The sequence below is a fragment of the Chiloscyllium plagiosum genome, unplaced genomic scaffold (assembly GCF_037043375.1).
Source record: "Chiloscyllium plagiosum isolate Xiang-an unplaced genomic scaffold, Cpla_swu_hap1 HiC_scaffold_25, whole genome shotgun sequence".
Classification (NCBI taxonomy): domain Eukaryota; kingdom Metazoa; phylum Chordata; class Chondrichthyes; order Orectolobiformes; family Hemiscylliidae; genus Chiloscyllium; species Chiloscyllium plagiosum.
The window spans coordinates 17,068,834-17,086,729 of record NW_028270163.1 but is presented as its reverse complement, the minus strand read 5'-3'; the positions used below and the strand labels follow the sequence as shown (position 1 = coordinate 17,086,729).

Sequence of the window (17,896 nt, the reverse complement as noted above, 5' to 3'; positions counted from 1 at the left end):
TGTCAGAATAACCCATCTGGCTCACTAATGTCCTTTTGGGAAGGAAATTGCCATCATCATTTGGTCTGTCCTACATGTGATTCCAGACTCACAGCAATGTGATTGACTCTTAACTAATCCCTGGGCAGTTAGGGATGGGCAATAATTGCTGGCCTAGCTAGCAATACTCTCATCCTGTGAATAATAAAGGAAAAAAAACAGACAGCTGAAATCATTGGTAGATGATTTAATACCATCCAGTTTGAACTACAACCCCAGATGAAATTCTGCTTCGATGAACAACTTACAAACAGAGAGTATACATTTGGAACATGCAAGCAGTGATTGCAATTATCTCTTACTGGCCTCAGAATAACCGAAGGTTCAATTAGTTTCATGCACAAATACCGTTCTTGTTCCATCTCTGTCAGCAAGCATTCAAAAATTGGCAGATTGATGTCATGTTGCTAATAGCAACAACAGACTTGCTACTACCAAACAAGAAATTGATCTTGTGTCCATTGCATTTGGTGTGCTGCTTGGAAGGAAAGCGGTTGCATTTTTATGAATTATTGTATGCCTCGAAATGAAGGTTGCTACTTCTGGGAAACAGACCATTTTCCATTGCTTCTACCATCAGTATCTCTTGAGCAGGGTAAGGCAGTATAAATCACTCCCCTATCCACAAGTGTTCCCAGCCAAACCAGCACTTTGTTTTCCATCCACCTCAGTGGTTACCCTGTGGCCTCATTGACTCAAATTTGATATTGTTTTATGCAATGGTCCCATGCCCACTAGGAAGTGATTATGACTGTAAAATAGGATTCTTCAAGGCAAGCATAAAACATTTTTATCCCATCAGTCTGTGTTGGATTTGAATCCAAATCTCCGAAAAAGGTCAATATTTCACCTTATTGTGTTTTACCAACAACCATATTTTGTAATTAGCTTTTTCTGTTGATCCTGGATAGCACTGTGGTGACTGCACCACATGCCAAACACTTCACAGCTAATGAAATACATATGAAGCATAATTAGTGATGTAACTAACACAATTTCTGATATGTGCATTGCAAGGTCACAACAATGAGACCTTTCGGAGGAAGGGTCACCAGATCTGAAACATTAATTCTGATTTCTCTTCACAGATGCTGCCAGACCTGCTGAGCGTTTTTAGCAACTTCTGTTTTTGCTCCCAGCAATGAGATGTTGACCAGATAATTGTTAAATGATTTTGGCTATGGAATAAACCATTTCCAGGGCACAAGGGATAAGACACATTCTCTTATGTCACTCTGCACTTGGATCTTTTGGAAAAATAGAATGTGTAGTATGCTATTCAGTGTCCAAGCCTGCTTCAGCATTCAATTAGATTCTGGCCTATCTCCACCTCTACTCCATTAACCCACCTTAGTTTCATGTCTTTCAATATTCTTACCTAATAATAATAATCTCAAAATTTCACTTTTGAATTGACAGGGGTTCAAGAGTCTTCTGAAGAACAGAGTGCCTAATTTTTCCCCATCTTTTCCCCCATTGCATTGGTGGCACAGTGGTTAGCACTGTTACCTCACAGCGCCAGAGACCCGGGTTCAATTCCCGCCTCAGGCGACTGACTGTGTGGAGTTTGCACATTCTCCCCGTGTCTGCGTGGGTTTCCTCCGGGTGCTCCGGTTTCCTCCCACAGTCCAAAGATGTACAGGTCAGGTGAATTGGCCATGCTAAATTGCCCGCAGTGTTAGGTAAGAGGTAAATGTATGGGTGCGTTGCACTTCGGCGGGTCGGTGTGGACTTGTTGGGCCGAAGGGCCTGTTTCCACACTGTAATGTAATCTAATCTTTTATATGAAGGAGTGCCTTCTAACAAAACACATTAACAGGTTACACAAACCTCAAAGTTATGCTGCCTTGCTCTGCACTGCCTCCTTATTTAATCAAGCCCTTTAATTATCTTAATTGCCTTAATTAGCTCACCCTTCATAGTCCAGGGAATTCAAGGATTATCTGTGCAACATATGACGAGGAATTTCAGTTTTGTTAATAGATTGGTGAAGTTGCAACTTGGAGAAGGGAAAAAGGCGATTCCATAGAAATATTCAAAGTCATCAAGAGATCTCGACAGAGTAAATGAGAGAAATTATTGCTACTCAAGAAAAGAAATCTGATGACAAGTTACAAAGTAATTGGCAAAAAAAATAGAAGTGATTTGAGGAAAAACATTTACTTTGAATTAGACGGTCTGAAAGTGTGGCGCAAGTGGGTACTACAGATGCTGGAGATTAGAGTCAAGATTAGAATGGTGCTGGAAAAGCACAGCAGGTCAGGCAGCATCTGAGGAGCAGGAAAATTGACGCTTCGTGCAGAAGCCCTTCGTCAGGTAGGGTGTCTGAAAGCATGGTCAAGTAGGTTCATCAAGGCATTTGAAGGCAATGACACAATTCATGAAAAGGAACAATGTACAAAATTATGGGGAGAAGGCAGGAGAATGGCACAAGATGAGATGCTTAGTTGGAAAGCTGGCCTACATGATGGTCTCCTTCAGGGCTGTAACAACGTCGTGATTTTATCCTGATAGTAAACCATTTTGCACAAATATCATTCCAATGAATCTTCTTTGTAACCTCCCAACCTGCCCCCCCCCCACACTAAAGTAGATATTCAGTGCATAGAATTGAAACAATGCTCTAGATACAATCCAACTCAAACTTTGTACAACTGCAGTATAACTACCATCCCTTTGTATGCCAGTCCCTGAGGTAAAGTCCAACATTCTCTTGTTTTATTTAAAATGACCTTATGTCCCTGTTCACTGGTTTGTACTACTTTCTGCACATGAACGCCAAAAGTAGTTTACATTCACCAGAGCAGACATCTCTTCTAAAATACAAAATCTACAATAGTACCCCTTCAATATTGCACCAGATCATCAAGCTAAACTGTGGGCTCAAGTCTTGAGAGTAATACTTGAGTCCACATGTTTCTAAGGTGAAAATGTAAGTCCTGCCAGTGAGACTTAACTGAATTCCATTCATGTAGTGCAGTTTCCCATCTTTGATGTGTCTAAAGTATTAAGATAAAACTTTAAAAAATTTAAAAACTAAAAAAAATCCAAAAATCTCAGGTCTGTGAACTATAACAACCTCTGATCTTCCCTAGCTTATATAATTGACATTATTTTTACATGGATTACTTGGATCACAATTACATTCTCATGTAAAGTAATTAACTGTGGGTACATATTGCAAATCAATCTTTTCTATTTTAAAGCATGAATCTAATTTTGGGTGACAGTTTGAAACCAACTCGAACATTGCTTCTGTAGTTTATGACATCATTTGAAATGTTTGATCAGATGTCCATATTGAAATTGCCCCCAGGAGTCCAATATCTTTTAATGATGTATTGCAAGAATTCAATTTTATGCTGACAAATGCATTTCAAGGTTCCAATTTTGAGCTGAGAAATGTATTTGATATGCAGGGCTATATTGATAAATAAGTACCAGAATGCTCCTCATGTCAATTGTAAGATTGAGTCATCTTTCACTTGATTAGCTTTGAAAAATAAAGCAAGTGAAGGCATTGCAGACTCAAAGTGTGGACCATTACCAGCTATATTGTCAATATGCATAAAGCTTTATTGCCAAAAATAAACAAGTTGTATTTGACAAAACATGTCCTCTCAGGGTAACAGACTCAAGGGATTTAGAAAGTGCTAACATGTTGTTCCTAGCTTTAGAGTATTATGGTATTTTATTAAATCTTAGACATGAACAGTCTTTGTAATGAGAAACTGCCAATGAGATAAATTTTAAAGCGAATGTTTTGCCAGTCAACAACATCGTGTCACCATTTGCACCATAAATAATTTGGTGATGCTAGCATTTTAAAAGACAGGCAGGAGTGTCAGTTAGGTGAAATTAAGAACTGCAAGTCCTTTAGTAGCTGAAAATACAACCAACATTGACCAAGTCAGGGAAACATCTTCAGTTTTACCATGACTTACGCTCTTTGAAGTATATGGCTAGCAGTGATTAAACCCATAGCACAATAAACACTGTTTTATATCAAAGAAGCATTGCATATTGTAAGGCGCAATGTGTTACCCTTCTGTAAATGGGACAGCACCCATTTAATGTCAAAAGATCTAATTAATTTTACTATGTATGTTCCAGGGTCAGATGAAGCAGAATTGCTTCTCTGTAGATTAATAATTGGTTATACAACAACAGGGGACTACCCAAATCTGCAAAAATAAAATGCTAGCATGAATGGCTGGCTTATAATTGTTCTGAATTTTCGACAAAATGTAAATTGTAGCACATTCAAAACACAAAGTAAAAACTGCATTCATATGTGAGTTTCAAACATTACAAATGAGCTGAAGCTGTTAAAAACATTAGGAGTCTGATCAATGCACAGCGCCACTAATTCACAATCAGGCAGTAACATGTGGGCAAGGGAAAAAAACCTTTGGATTATCATTCATCAGAAATTGCTGGACAATTTTCACCATATGTTGTAAAAATAGCATCTTGAGCCTAACTTCTTTGTGATTTTCAGGATGTTGCCACATTTGCAAATTAATTTCCTGTTAAACTTACCACAGAAGTTTAAGATGAGTAATTAACTGTTGAAGTACTAATGACATGATAATTGTTGTTGACTGTCAATCAACTTCTCTGACTCAGAAAGAAGCAATTAAAAACTATGGAGTCCTCATTCTTCATGCAGTGAATTACCACTGTAGATTTTAAAAGTGTTGAATTTTTAAATTATCTTCATGTTTAATTTTTCAATCTCTCACTTAACTCAAACTTTCACCCTCTGCCTGGCTCTCTGTACATGATTTGACCTTGAATTCACCCACTCAAAGTTCTTGTAATATTTTTTAATATTGATCCCATTGCAAGGTTCTAGATGCTTTGTTGTTCTCTAAGGTCTGTTCTTAGCTTGCACCGCCAAAAACGTATAAGACAGTACATTTTTTAAACGAAGGGTGCAGGGAAGGATCTGATTAAATCTTTTCCTAATACTCAAGATACCTAACACCCACTTTATCAGTCAACAGATTTTCATAATGTTAAGGACATTGATTAATTAAGTGGTAGTCCAAATATATTTGTGCAGATCATGGGATGTCCATCACATTCCCAGTGCTGAATTCATTGCATTTCATGCCTTCACCTGGATTTATTAAGTCTGGGAAATGAGCTTTCCTGCTGATAATTGTCTTTTTATCTTTCCTGAGTTCAATATATGAAGAACAAAGCATTGGGACAATCAGAAGTTGGTCTTGCTGGACTTGCAAGACAATAGTTTAGATAAAAAAGTAATTAATTTCCCCTCGCCAATTGCATCTTACTCTTCTCATGCAGATTTGTAGCATTTTCAATAGGTACAAAGGAAATAAAAGACCTCGGGCTATAGCTCATTTTCTGCATCTTCTCTATCCATATTTGACAATTATATTGTAGGAGCTAGGTTCATTCCAAAGTTAATGTACAAAGTTACTCAGATATAATTTAAGCAACAGTTTAGTTAGTTTGATCATTTATTGTGTATTTAAAATCTTCTTGATGAGCATTCTTGCTGCCAGCACAGGTACTTTTTCCAATACACCAGCCAATACATCTCCACTAAGCTAATTTCTTGCTGCCATACAGAGTGTACAGAAGACTGTTTAGCCTTGAAAAATAGGTGATGTGTAGTTGAGTCTCTATTTTATTGTTGCTCTGATGTTGCAATAGGCCATGCACAGATGGTAAAAAAACAGAATCAAAACCCTTGTTCAGTACTTTTGTAATGACTAATAAGTTGTTCTCTGTACAACAAGATATACAATACAATATACCTTCAATGTACATACACAGGAACATGCCTTAATCCAATGCATAATTGAAAAGATTATTCACGATTGAAATTAATTTACTTTGGATGCAAATTGTCATTACAAATTCCTTCAACGTATGGTAACAGAAGTGGACTGCTAATGTCTCATCATTTTTAGGGCAGTTTGTTTTCTCAGTAAACTTTTGGGATTTTGCTCTCTTTTACCAAATAGCTCAGTGACATTGACAGCCTATATTCATGTAGGAAGGATAGATTCCTAGGTGAGGAAAGCAGATGAGGGATTTGGGAAAAATAAGCATGGAAAATTTCTAAAATAAGCTGTGTTACTTCAGTTACAAAGAAAGGTTGGAAAAGTTGAGACCATTTTGCTTGAGGAAGACTGAAAGGAAATTTGATAATGATATTCAAAATTATGAGAGGCTGGACAGATTAGATTAGCGAGAAACTGTTCCGATTGGTGGATGGATCAAGAGAAAAGGCTATCGAAGAAAGGTGATTGTTAGAAATATCGATGATAACATGAGGAAAATCTTTTTCACACAGCAAGTGATTAGGATCTAGCATTAGATTCCTGCAAATGTTTTGGAGGCAGGTTCAATAAAGGCAAGCAAAAGAGGATTAAATTGCAAAGTCAAAACGAAGAAAGAGAACATGGGAACAATGCTAGGTAACTCATTTTGATATGAGAGCCAGTAGTGCTGAATGTCCTCTTTCAATGACTGTAATCATTCTGTGATTCTTTTGAAAAAGAATAACTAAAATGCAAAATATATAGATTATTTCCCAAATGACATTTTGCTGTATGGTTTGGAGAGGTTGATAATTAAGACATTTTCATTTAAAATACAAAGGTAGCTCTGGCCACATCTCACTTGCTGCACTATCCCTATCCAGGTGCAACAACCATGTCTTAGAATCCAAGTCCTTTCCAACTTAACAAAATTAGTCAAAAGATATTTCCAATTGCAAATACCGCAGAGAGACACTCAGTGTGTTTAATTTAAAAAGTAGTCTTCACCATTATTATTACATCGCAACATGTTTCACCAGCTCAAATATAAAGGCTAGCAATTTCCATGACTCTAAGAAGGTTGCAGCAGTTTAAAGCACTGACGTCCCATTTTACAGTTCCATTCAAAAGCTGCAATAACAATTGTTCATGCAATTATGCACTGATCCGCTTTTTAAAGTTGAGAAACAAGAAATTGGTAAGATTTTATACACCTCACCGATCCTCTATAAAAAATAATCCATTCAATTCAATCATGTAGTGTCATCCTCTTACCAGTGGTGTCCCTAATGTGCTATAATAGAATGTCTTTCAGAGGAAAGTACATTCAGCACAAAATTAAGCTGAACTTTCACAAGAAGAGTTATTTTCTGACCTATATTGACCTAATAAATTATCTGAATGGAATTTGAAAAACTTCCTTTTCTTTCTTCACCTTGAAAGGATTTATCTGCCTTACCATAATTACCTGAGAGGCTTCTGTGTGCAACCAAGGCCATACTCAAGATTGATATTTGAAAGATGTACTTTAGATTTATCTCCATAACTAGAGAACTTTATCTTTGAGCTGCTGTCCAAAACAGTAAACCTTAAATCTGATTTCAGCTAGCTTTGAATTTCCTGCTCGATGCGTTCTTTTACTATACTCTTTCTGTCCACATCTCCTTTTACTAAGTATTACAATGTTGAGGTCCACTATAGATTCTGAATTCAGTTCTATTTGGTTCCTCCCTTAAATTGACCCACATTTTTTGCATTCTGCTTTTGATTTACACTGACCAATACCTGTTTGAATGCTAATGCATTGCAGAGTATGCAATATTGACATATTAACTAGATCATCATGACCTAAAAACTGGGACTTGCTGACCTAATTTTCCATGTGTAAAACAAATGCAATACCAGTACTCTATGCTCAAAAGATGCCTCAAAGATTAAGTTATACTGAGTACATGGTCCATGATATAGTAACTTTTCTGAATTTTGACTGATTTTTGCCCATACTTTGTGACTTTACATTCTCATGTTCTTTACCTGTTGTTACAATCCCCATGGACACTGAGAACATTTACAAAGAGATATAAATTCTTCAGCAATCAACACAAAGCAATTGTCATATTAAGATTTCATATTTTATACAATTTTTCTGAGACAAACCCAAACAAAAATGAACATCAGCAGAATGTTACTTAGCAGGAACTAATCAGTAAAAGTATTGCCCATTAATTTTGTCACACAACGACAAACCAAAAACATCCCAAGATTCTTCTGGCTTTAACAGGATCTATTCTCCTGACCTGCAAAGGCAAATCTTTCTGGATGCTTTTAAACAAAGTCTCTTCAATAAATCTACTGGGCATACCTCTGGGGACATTTTGGTCTTCAACTCTTCACAAGCCTCATTTCTTTAAATCCATCCTCATTAGCATTCTGATGATGCTTCTCCCAGAATCAGTCCTTATCTTCTGTTCAGTATTGAAGCATCCCAAATCCCTCAGTCTGACTACCTCTCAAGGTCTGAATCTACATGTAAAAAGGCCAGTTGCCTTTTCCATCATGTCAAGACAGTACAACCTACACCTTATATTTAATAAATTTTAATTTAAGTTTCTGTCTCTATAACAAGCAGATCACATGGTCTTGTCTCCAACAGATTTATTTTGAGGTTACATGAGCTAGTCTCTAGGAAGATAGTCAGGAAGGTGTTTTGGTCATAGCTCCCTTTACAAACTATTCAATTTTACCTTGAATTAAAGGAGACCATTTATAAAGTCCCATTTGTAATGTGTGTTTACATACATGACATCCATTTATTAGCTCATTTTTCATTCTATCCAATTTCTTTCAGTTTCCTTGCTCTTCTGTGTACCTTCTAAAGAAATAATGCATGTGATTTCTGTCCGTTTTTCTTGATCATAAAAATGAATGTAATGAACAGAACAACACACCGCAGACCAGGCCGTTTGGCACTCGGCCCAGAAAGTCGCTAGTATGTAATTATGGTGCATTTCAATTGTGACCAATATGTAATGGGCTGTTTTTCCATTTAAAACTATTCTTAACTGACAGCTCTTTCACCTATTTTAATCCACATTCTCTTCCTCCCCACATGAAGCCAGATTTCGTAATACAAATCCCCATGTCACACTTTATGAAAACCCTCTTGGAGATTTGAATAGATGATCTCTCTCAAGTCTGCTATTTCATAATTCTAATTACATCTTCAATAAATTGGATCAGTATTGTCAAACATGACCTGTGCTTTTGGAAGCTATATTAACCACTCTCTCTAATTAAGAATCTTCTAAGTGCTCACATGGGACTTCTCTTAAGGTGGCTTTCATTAACTTCCCAAAATTGATATGTAGATCACTGGATTGATTGACTTTGTTCCTTTTGCATAATGGGATGGGTGTTGAATGTACTTCTTTCCAAACTGTTTGCACTGCAACAGTTCCCAACAGGTTTTACTTGGGGTATACCAGACATCTGTAATTTCTTTCAGCAATCAGGGATAAATTAATTCAGGCCCTGCTTCTTATCACATATTGACCCCTCTAATAAATTGAATACCAATTCTCTTGTTACATACATGATACTGATTTAGAGTTTTGCCCAATCCGCTTGGCAAGGAGTTGGTGGGTGTGTGAGTGAGTGGGTGGGGGAGAAGGGTTGGTGTGAAGCATACATGTAATAATTAAAATAAAGTGGAAGTCAAATATCTGTTCAACCCTCCTAATTCAGGTCTTCATCAACACTTTTATCACTCCCACATAAACCCGTTATTGTTTTATTAGTTCTTCAATTGATCTTTTCATTGGCACTGCCTGTTGTTCACTATTCTCCTCTCTCGTTCATTTTAATTTTTCGATTCAATGCTAACTGTTTCATGAGACTTTCCCAATCTTAATTCTGTCGATTCATTCAAAAGATCTCTTCAACTCCAGTTGCTGAATTATCACACTCATTAACCAGTGCCCTCTCATCATTCATTCATTTCCACTTTGCAAGGATATATAAGACTTGTTAGGTCATTTTTATAAGGCATTTGTTTTTTTTTCTTAATGCGGCACTGATCTGCACCAGATAATTTTCCTACTTAACTGATGTTCAAATGAAAAGTATGTTTGTAGAGAAAGAAATTAGTAGTTGTTAAAAACAATGTAGAGAGAGCACTTAGTTAATTTTTTACATATTGTGGCATTGCAGCTTTTAGACTTGTTTCTGCGGTCTTATTTTGAAAAGCATGCGCATTTAAACTGTATTTACATCTGTAGATTTTTTGGGTTTATAAATGATTCAATGCAAAGTGCAATTAAACAAGCCGTATGTCTCAATTAATAGTGCTGGCAGTAGAATCACAAACGATCTTCTAAATATCTAACCAAAACCTTCTGCAAAACTGTTATTTGACATTGAGTAATGCATGCATTACCCTAACAGATCCATTATTTGGAAGTGTGAAGAATGGTTGTCTATGAAGGAAAAATAACTTATATTTGCATAGTATCTCATGCCTCCCACTACACCTCAAAGGATTTCACAGATGGTGGAGAATGTTAAATTGAAATTACTGCAGCTATGCTGGCAAGGGCATCATGCAACCTGCACACAAGATTCCACAGGTAGAATGAGATAAATGACCAGTTAATCTGTTTGGAGCTATCAGGTTGACAAGGGAACATTGGACAGTTTCTTTGGAGGAATTCCACTATCCCACCCCCACTAGCTCATATCAGCACCCACATCCCCAACCCCATTACCCTCCTCAATGTATGAATAGCTCTACTGTCCAATCCATCAATGCTGACTAAATATTGTAAACTGATCTAGTCCTACTTGCCAGCTTCGACCCATATCCCCTGAAACCCCACCTATTCATGTACCCAAAAGGATTTTAAATGTTGTAATTGTACCCACTCCACCACTTTCTTTGGCAGCTTGTTCCATTCACACACCACCATCTGCGTGTAAACGTCCCTCAGGTCCCTTTTCAATGTTTCTCCTCTTACCTTAAACTTATGTCCTCTAGTTTTGGGCTCCCCTATTCATCCTATCCATATCCCTCATGATTTTATAAACGTCTATAAAGGTTACCCCACAGCCTCTGAAGCCCCAGTCTATTCAGCCTCTCCCTATAACTCAAACCCTCCAACCCTGGCAACATCCTTCTAAAATTTGTCTGAACCCTTTCAAGTTTAGCAAAATCTTTCCTATAGCAGAGGGATTCAAATAGAACAGAGTATCCTAAAAGTTGTCTAACCAATGTCCTGTATAGCTGCAACATGACATCCCAATTCCTATACTCAATACACTGACTAATAAAGGCAAGTGTACCAAACACCTTCTTCACTATCCTGTCTATCTGCGACTCTGCTTTTAAGGAACTATGTACCTGAACCCCTAAATCCATTTGTTCAGCAAAACTCCCTAGGAACCTACCATTAACTGTGTAAGTCCTGCCCTGATTTGCCTTACCAAAATGCAACACCTCACATTTATCTAAATTAATCTCCATCTGCCAGTCCTCAGCTTATTGGCCTATCTGATCTAAGTGTCATTGTACTTTGAGATAACCTTCTTTGCTGTCGACTACATCATCAATTGTGGTGTCATCTGCAAACACATTAACCATGCCTCCTATATTCACATCCAAATCATGTATATAAATGATGAAAAGCACAGGATTAAGCACCACAAGCCTCCAGTCCAAAAATACAACCCTACTCCACCACCCTCTACCTCCAGCTTCAAGCAAATTTTGTATCCAAATGGCTAGCTCCCCCTGTACTCCTTGTGATCCAACTCTAACCATTCTACCATGCGGAACTTCATCGAACACTCTGCTGAATTCCATATAAACGATGTCTACTGCTCTGCCTTCATCAATCTTCTTTGTCCCTTCTTCAAAAAACTCAAACAAGTTAGTGAGATATGATTTCCCACACACAACTCCACAATGCTGAAAGTTGAACAGTTGCAGCTCATTCATGGTAAACTGTAGGCCTAGCACAAAGTCCAAGCAGAAGCATGCTACAACCACCTACTGTTTACAGGGGACGAGTTTAAAGTAGAAGAAAATGAAGTGTTGTCACAAGCAGAAACTTGTCAATAAATCATTTAGAATCAAAAATAAATACATATCATTCCTTGTTACAGACCGTGGGCTTAGTGCACAAGACTGCCAGTATCAAAGTTCTCTCTTCCTCAGAGTATATTTATCCATTGCATAGTTTGTGCAAACAAGGCAAAAGGAATCTGTACCTTCAAGGACTAAAATCTGAAGCTTATGTAAACAACAATATGAAGTCTGATGGACAGTACCCTAGCACTGCTCCTCTGCCTTGAATAGTATACAGTGTAAAAGATTCAAACTCACACTCCTTCCTAAGGCTATGTGCCATGAGTTATAAAAGATGAGATAAAACAGAATTTAAAATGGCAAGTAGTAGTTGGGTACAATCTCCATCCCATGCACTAAGTGAAATGCTCAGTTCCACCTAGCCTCCAGAAATAGTTCATTCAATGATTCTCCAAAGCTACCTGCAACAATCCAACCTTATTTGACAATCTAATTGGACCTGGAGAAAGGAATACCCATAAACATGTAGTTCTTAAGAGGGAGCTACACTTCAAGCTTAAAAATGACAGTGGCGAATGAAAGCTACAAATTACGGGTTTTTTTATAGTTTATACCCCTGTGGACAGGGTCAGTTAACTCAGCTGGCTACATATTTAAAACTGATAGCTCAGGAAAATATTGGTAGTGAAGGTTCAACTGCTGTTCCAGCTGAGGTAGTCCTCGGACCTGCCTCTTCATCCTTACCATGCTTGAAGTGGAGTGGTGCCTCTCCATCTGTATAACCAATTGTCTCTCTATAACAAAAAGAGAAAGGCTGAAGATCCCTAGTGGATTTTTCCTAATTATCTGCCTATCTTTTGTAGAGAGGTTACAGTCAAGAATATACGTGTGATGAGCATAATATAGAAATACAAACATGACCCTATAGGTTTCACACCATTTGACGGTTGACATGGTAGACGACTACATGAAGTGAATACAGGCAATCTTATCCCTTTGACACCACTCCGCAGAGATGGCAGTGTGTCCTGCCAGTCATATCTAGCCTGGATTCTATTCATCTGGGAAAAGGTACAAAGGGCTGTTAAGTCTCTCAACGACAGGAACAACTTATCCAATCCCTGATTAAGTCAGAGGGCAGAGGGAATGATGCAAGATTCCAACCTGGTTGTGTCAGGATGTCAATTAATCTCTGAGTCAATTGATGCCCAATATCCCTGAACTCACCGCAATTTACTGATGATTTAGTAATTAGATGGCAGCTGCGGAGATTATCTGTGCCCTCAGAGGGTACCCGCCAGAAAATATTGGGTTTGCCAGCTGACTTACAGGAGACGAGTATTGTGCCAAACTGAGGGATCTGCTGGAAGCCACCACCTTGGCCTCCTCCCTCACCTAACACTAGTTAGTGAGGTCTGTAGATGCTGGAGATCAGACTTGAGAGTGTGTTGCTGGAAAAGCACAGCAGGTCAGGAGGCATCCAAGGAGCAGGAAAATCGACATTTCGGGCCGAGCTCTTCATCAGGAACTTGATCATTCCTGATGAAGGTCTCCGGCCCGAATCGTCAATTTTCCTGCTTCTCAGATGCTGCCTGACCTACTGTGCTTTTCCAGCAACACACTCTCAACACTGACACATTTATTGCTCAACCATGGTCTGGAGGTCCCGTTGTGATCCCTTGTGGAAGTTGTGCCACCACAACACCTCTGACACTGGAGGCAACAGTGAACTGCTGGCTTTCAGTTGGCTTGCAGGTTTAGCAGACTAGTTGTCTCAATTATCGCAGGAATTCCCAGGAAAGATCAACTCAGTCTCTGAAGGATACTTGATTCAATTATGGTCAGATTCCATTAGACATTCCCCACAAAACCAAAAGGGGTTCTCTGTCAGTTCTCTGAGCAATGGATGACACCCTGTCAACCCAACAGAATCCTGGCCCAGATAAGTTTTAACAAGTTTAAAGAAATTAGCACAATAAAATTTCCCAACCGTCTTAAATGACAGGCAGCCCCAGAATACATGCCACAAACTGTAACTGCTTGACTTTGCTAAGTGCACAAGCAGGCTATATAGCTTTTTCATCCAATTATATCTATTGTCAGTAAGGCACTCAAGTTGCAACTTACAAGTGAATGTCTTCCACATTAGCATCTCCAGAGGCTTGACGTAAGAACAGGCGTAGACCATTCAGCCCTCTGAGTTTATTCCATCATTCAATTAATTCATGTCTTATCTGTCTCTTGCAATTCTTTATGTACAAAGATTTTAGGAAGGTTGTATTCATCAGTTGCAGACCCACTGATTGTTAATCAGGCCTATCTGGGATTGACAGATTCTTCCACATTGAGCTCAAGTGAAGGTATAGTTGTTGCTGGGAGCAGCTGGATCTGTCCTTCTCCTCCTTTTCTATTTCATGCTCAGTCTCAAAGTTGTCTGTAGTACTCCTAATATAGCATCTACAGAGGTCACAATCTAAGGACTGCTGTTTCCACTGTCAGTTTCGATGTAGCATACAGATGGGAATGTTTTTGGGGAGTCCTTGAAATATTTGTGTGGGCCCCGTGTGTTCTGTTTCCCAGTGGTCAGGTGTCCACATAACATAATCTCGGACAGGTGAATGTCAATGTGGCTCACCCACCGCAGATGACTTTGCAGGAATCTGACCTTGATTCTGGTGATGTTGGCTGTTTCCTTGCAGTTTCATCCAAACCAATTGGCAACCCCCTTATGTCCAAGTCTCACAACAACGCATCAAAACAAGCTCTTTTTAAGTTGTGAAAATTGAAACAATCCTCTGGTTGAAGAAGATTTAAGGCGGGAATACACAGGAGAAACAGGAACTTAGAAAGGCTGAATGAATTAAATGAAGAATTTGGAAATGAAGTAAAGAAAGCTTGAGTTGGAAAAGACATAGATATCACCAAGGTGAATGAGCAATGGAAACAGATTAAAGAATCTGTCAAGGAATGAGAGAGAAATAGGATAGAGCTTTGGACAGCAAAGAAATCAGGAAATCGCAGGTTATGACTAAAACAAATGATGAAAGAAAGAGGTGGAAGATGCCAGTACTGAAGAAGACAAAGCTGAAATAAAGACACTTAAATAATAATAAGAGAAACATAAAAGACACATAAAATCAGTTAGAAGAGCAGTCAAAAAATGACATTAACCAGGAAGTGTAGACCTCATGTATGAAAAAGCAAAGGATATTAAAGAGAATCCTGAACTAGGACTAGCAAGTCCCTTTGTACTTCAGATTTCTGAAGCCTTTCCCCATATAGAAAATAGTCTACTTCTTTATTCTTTCTCCCAAAACCTTTTCTTTCACTTTCCTACATTTTATTTCATCTGCTATTTCTTTGCCTACTCTTTAGCCTTTCCAAATCTTTCTATAGCCTCTCCACTTCCTCAACACTACTTATCCTTCTATCTAACTTTGTGTCATCTGAAAACTTAGTAACAATGCCCTCACTTCCTTCATCCAGGTCGTTAATGTATAATGTGAAACAGTTGTAGTCCCAATACTGACCCCAACAGAACCCCAATAGTCACCAGCAGCTATTCTGAAAAAGACCCCTTTATCCCAGTTCTCTGCCTTTTAGCAGTCAGCCAATCCGCTTTCCATGCCAGTACCTTGCCACTAACAGCACGGAGGCTTATCTTATTTAGACCATTAAACCATAAGACCATAAGACTTAGGAGTATAAATTAGGCCATTCAGCCATCGTTCAGTATTCTATAAGTTTCAATTGGATCACCCCCTCATCCTTCTAAATTCCATCGAGTATAGACACAGAGTCCTCAAACGTTTCTCATACATTAAGTCTTTCATTCCTGGTATCATTCTCACAAACTTTCTCTGAACTCACTGCAGGGCCAGTACATCCTTCCTAAGGTATGGGGGGACCCAAAATTGCTCACAATATTCTCAATGTGGTCTGACCAGAGTCTTATAGAGCCTCAGAACTGTACTTCTGCTTTTATACTTTGGTCCTCTTGAAATAAATGCCAACATTGTATTTGTCTTCCTAACTATTAACTCAACCTATAAGTTGACCTTAAGAGAAACCTGGACTCAGACTCCCTAGTCCCTTTGCATTTCAGATTTATGAACTTTTTCCCCATTTAAAAAATAGTCTCTGCCTCACTTCTTCCTACTAAAGTGCATGACCTCAAACTTTCCTAAATTGTATTCCATCTGTCTCTTCTGTGCCCATTTCCTAATCTAAATCCTTCTGAAGCCTCCCCGCTTCAGCATTACTACCTATCCCTCCACCTATATTTGTACCATCTGCAAACTTAGCTAGAATGCCCTCAGTTCTTTCATCTACATTGTTAATGTATAAAGTGAAAAGTTGTGGTCCTAACACTGACCCTTGAGGAACACCAATAGTCACTGATTGCCATCATGAGAAAGACACTTTTATCCCCACTCTCTGCTTTCTGCCAGACTACCAGGCTTCTATACATGCTCGTACCTTGCCTGTAACACCATGGGCCCTTATCTCAGCCTACCGTGCAGCACTTTGTTGAAGGCTTTCTTGAAGTCCAAGTTGATAACATCCACTGACTCTTCTTGGTCTAACCTGCTCATTACCTCCTCAAAGAATTCTAATAGATTTGATGAAACCATGCTGACTTTGCCTTATTTAGCAGCCTTCTGTATGGCAACTTGTGAAAGGCCTTCTGGAAATCCAAATAGGTCACATCTGCTGGCTCTCCTTTATCTAATTTGCTCATTACCTCCTCAAAGAACTACAATACATCCATCAGACATTACCTCCATGATCCTTTCCTACATGAAGGTGTGAGTACTGCTTGGTATTCTAACATTTCTACCTTTTGTCTATTTGTAGGCTTGAAACATTTGTTCCTGAAAGCCTCAGAACAAGGCAGCAGCATAAAACACCTACTTTACAAGTTACCATCACAGCCCACACCCATCCCAAGAGGAGGTACTTTTTGAGGTTGAGAGACTGGGGCTAGTTAAGGCAAGAGTGGCGATAAACATCCTAGTGCTGGCACAAGAGTAGCAGAGATCTGTTAGGTATCTACAAGGCCAACATCAGGAACATAAAAAGTTTATCATATGCCGCAGTGTCATGAAGTTGGACAGTTTTAGTGGGAAGGGAGATGAGATTAATCTTTCTGCTGATGGAGGCATTCATCAACTGCTGGGCATTTCAGATTACAACCAGTCAGTACAGGATGAGTTTATGATAATAGAGACCTTCAGTTTCATTGAGAAGATTTATGATGACTGTGGACAACAAGGTTCTGACATGGATCTCCTGAGTCTGAAGTTTGTATCAGCAGTAGTTCATCTTTGGCACTGGCTTGAAAAACAGAGTTTATGGAGCAATGGCATTAAGTCCCAAAAAAAGTCCCAAAGTAGCTGCTGCAAGTAAAAATTGTTAAATCATTAAAAGAAATATGACAGTTCCAGAAACATGGTATAAATCTTGGAAGAACTGTAGTTCAAAGCTTCTTCCCCTTTAAGAGGCCTCAGATCAACAGAGCTGCTTGTATGTCCATTTAAAATGAACAAAAGGCAAGAGATTAAGCCTAATACAAACATCATGAAATTAAATCATACAGTCTGTGACATATTCTGGAATTGGATGCCCTGGAACTTTAATAAAGCCATTTGCGAAGTGAATGCCGTATGAAAAGTTTCAGGCCTTTGGTATGAGCTGGACAATATGTTTCATCGTATTAGCATAAGAAATAGCAGCACAAATAGACTATTTGACTTCTCTCGCTGACTCTACCATTCTGTAAGATCAGTGCTGAACTTAACAGCCTTTTTTAAACCTTATCCACAAACCCATCAACAGAATTGATGAGAAAAATCTATCCTCTGTACCCTCACACTATTGTTATCCCCCCACCCGCCCATGCCTCTTCCAATTCTTGTTTTATTTAGACCATTCACGGTTATAAAAATTGTGGTCACTGTGGCAACAGAGACCA

The 17,896-nt window shown here is 38.6% G+C and overlaps 1 protein-coding gene across 4 annotated transcripts in view; it reads left to right on the top strand.

The window, feature by feature from the left end:
- The window catches only part of shisa6a (shisa family member 6a), a 527,218-nt gene that overhangs the window by 442,707 nt on the left and 66,615 nt on the right, over positions 1-17,896 (top strand). The gene's annotated exons all lie outside the window — the stretch shown is intronic.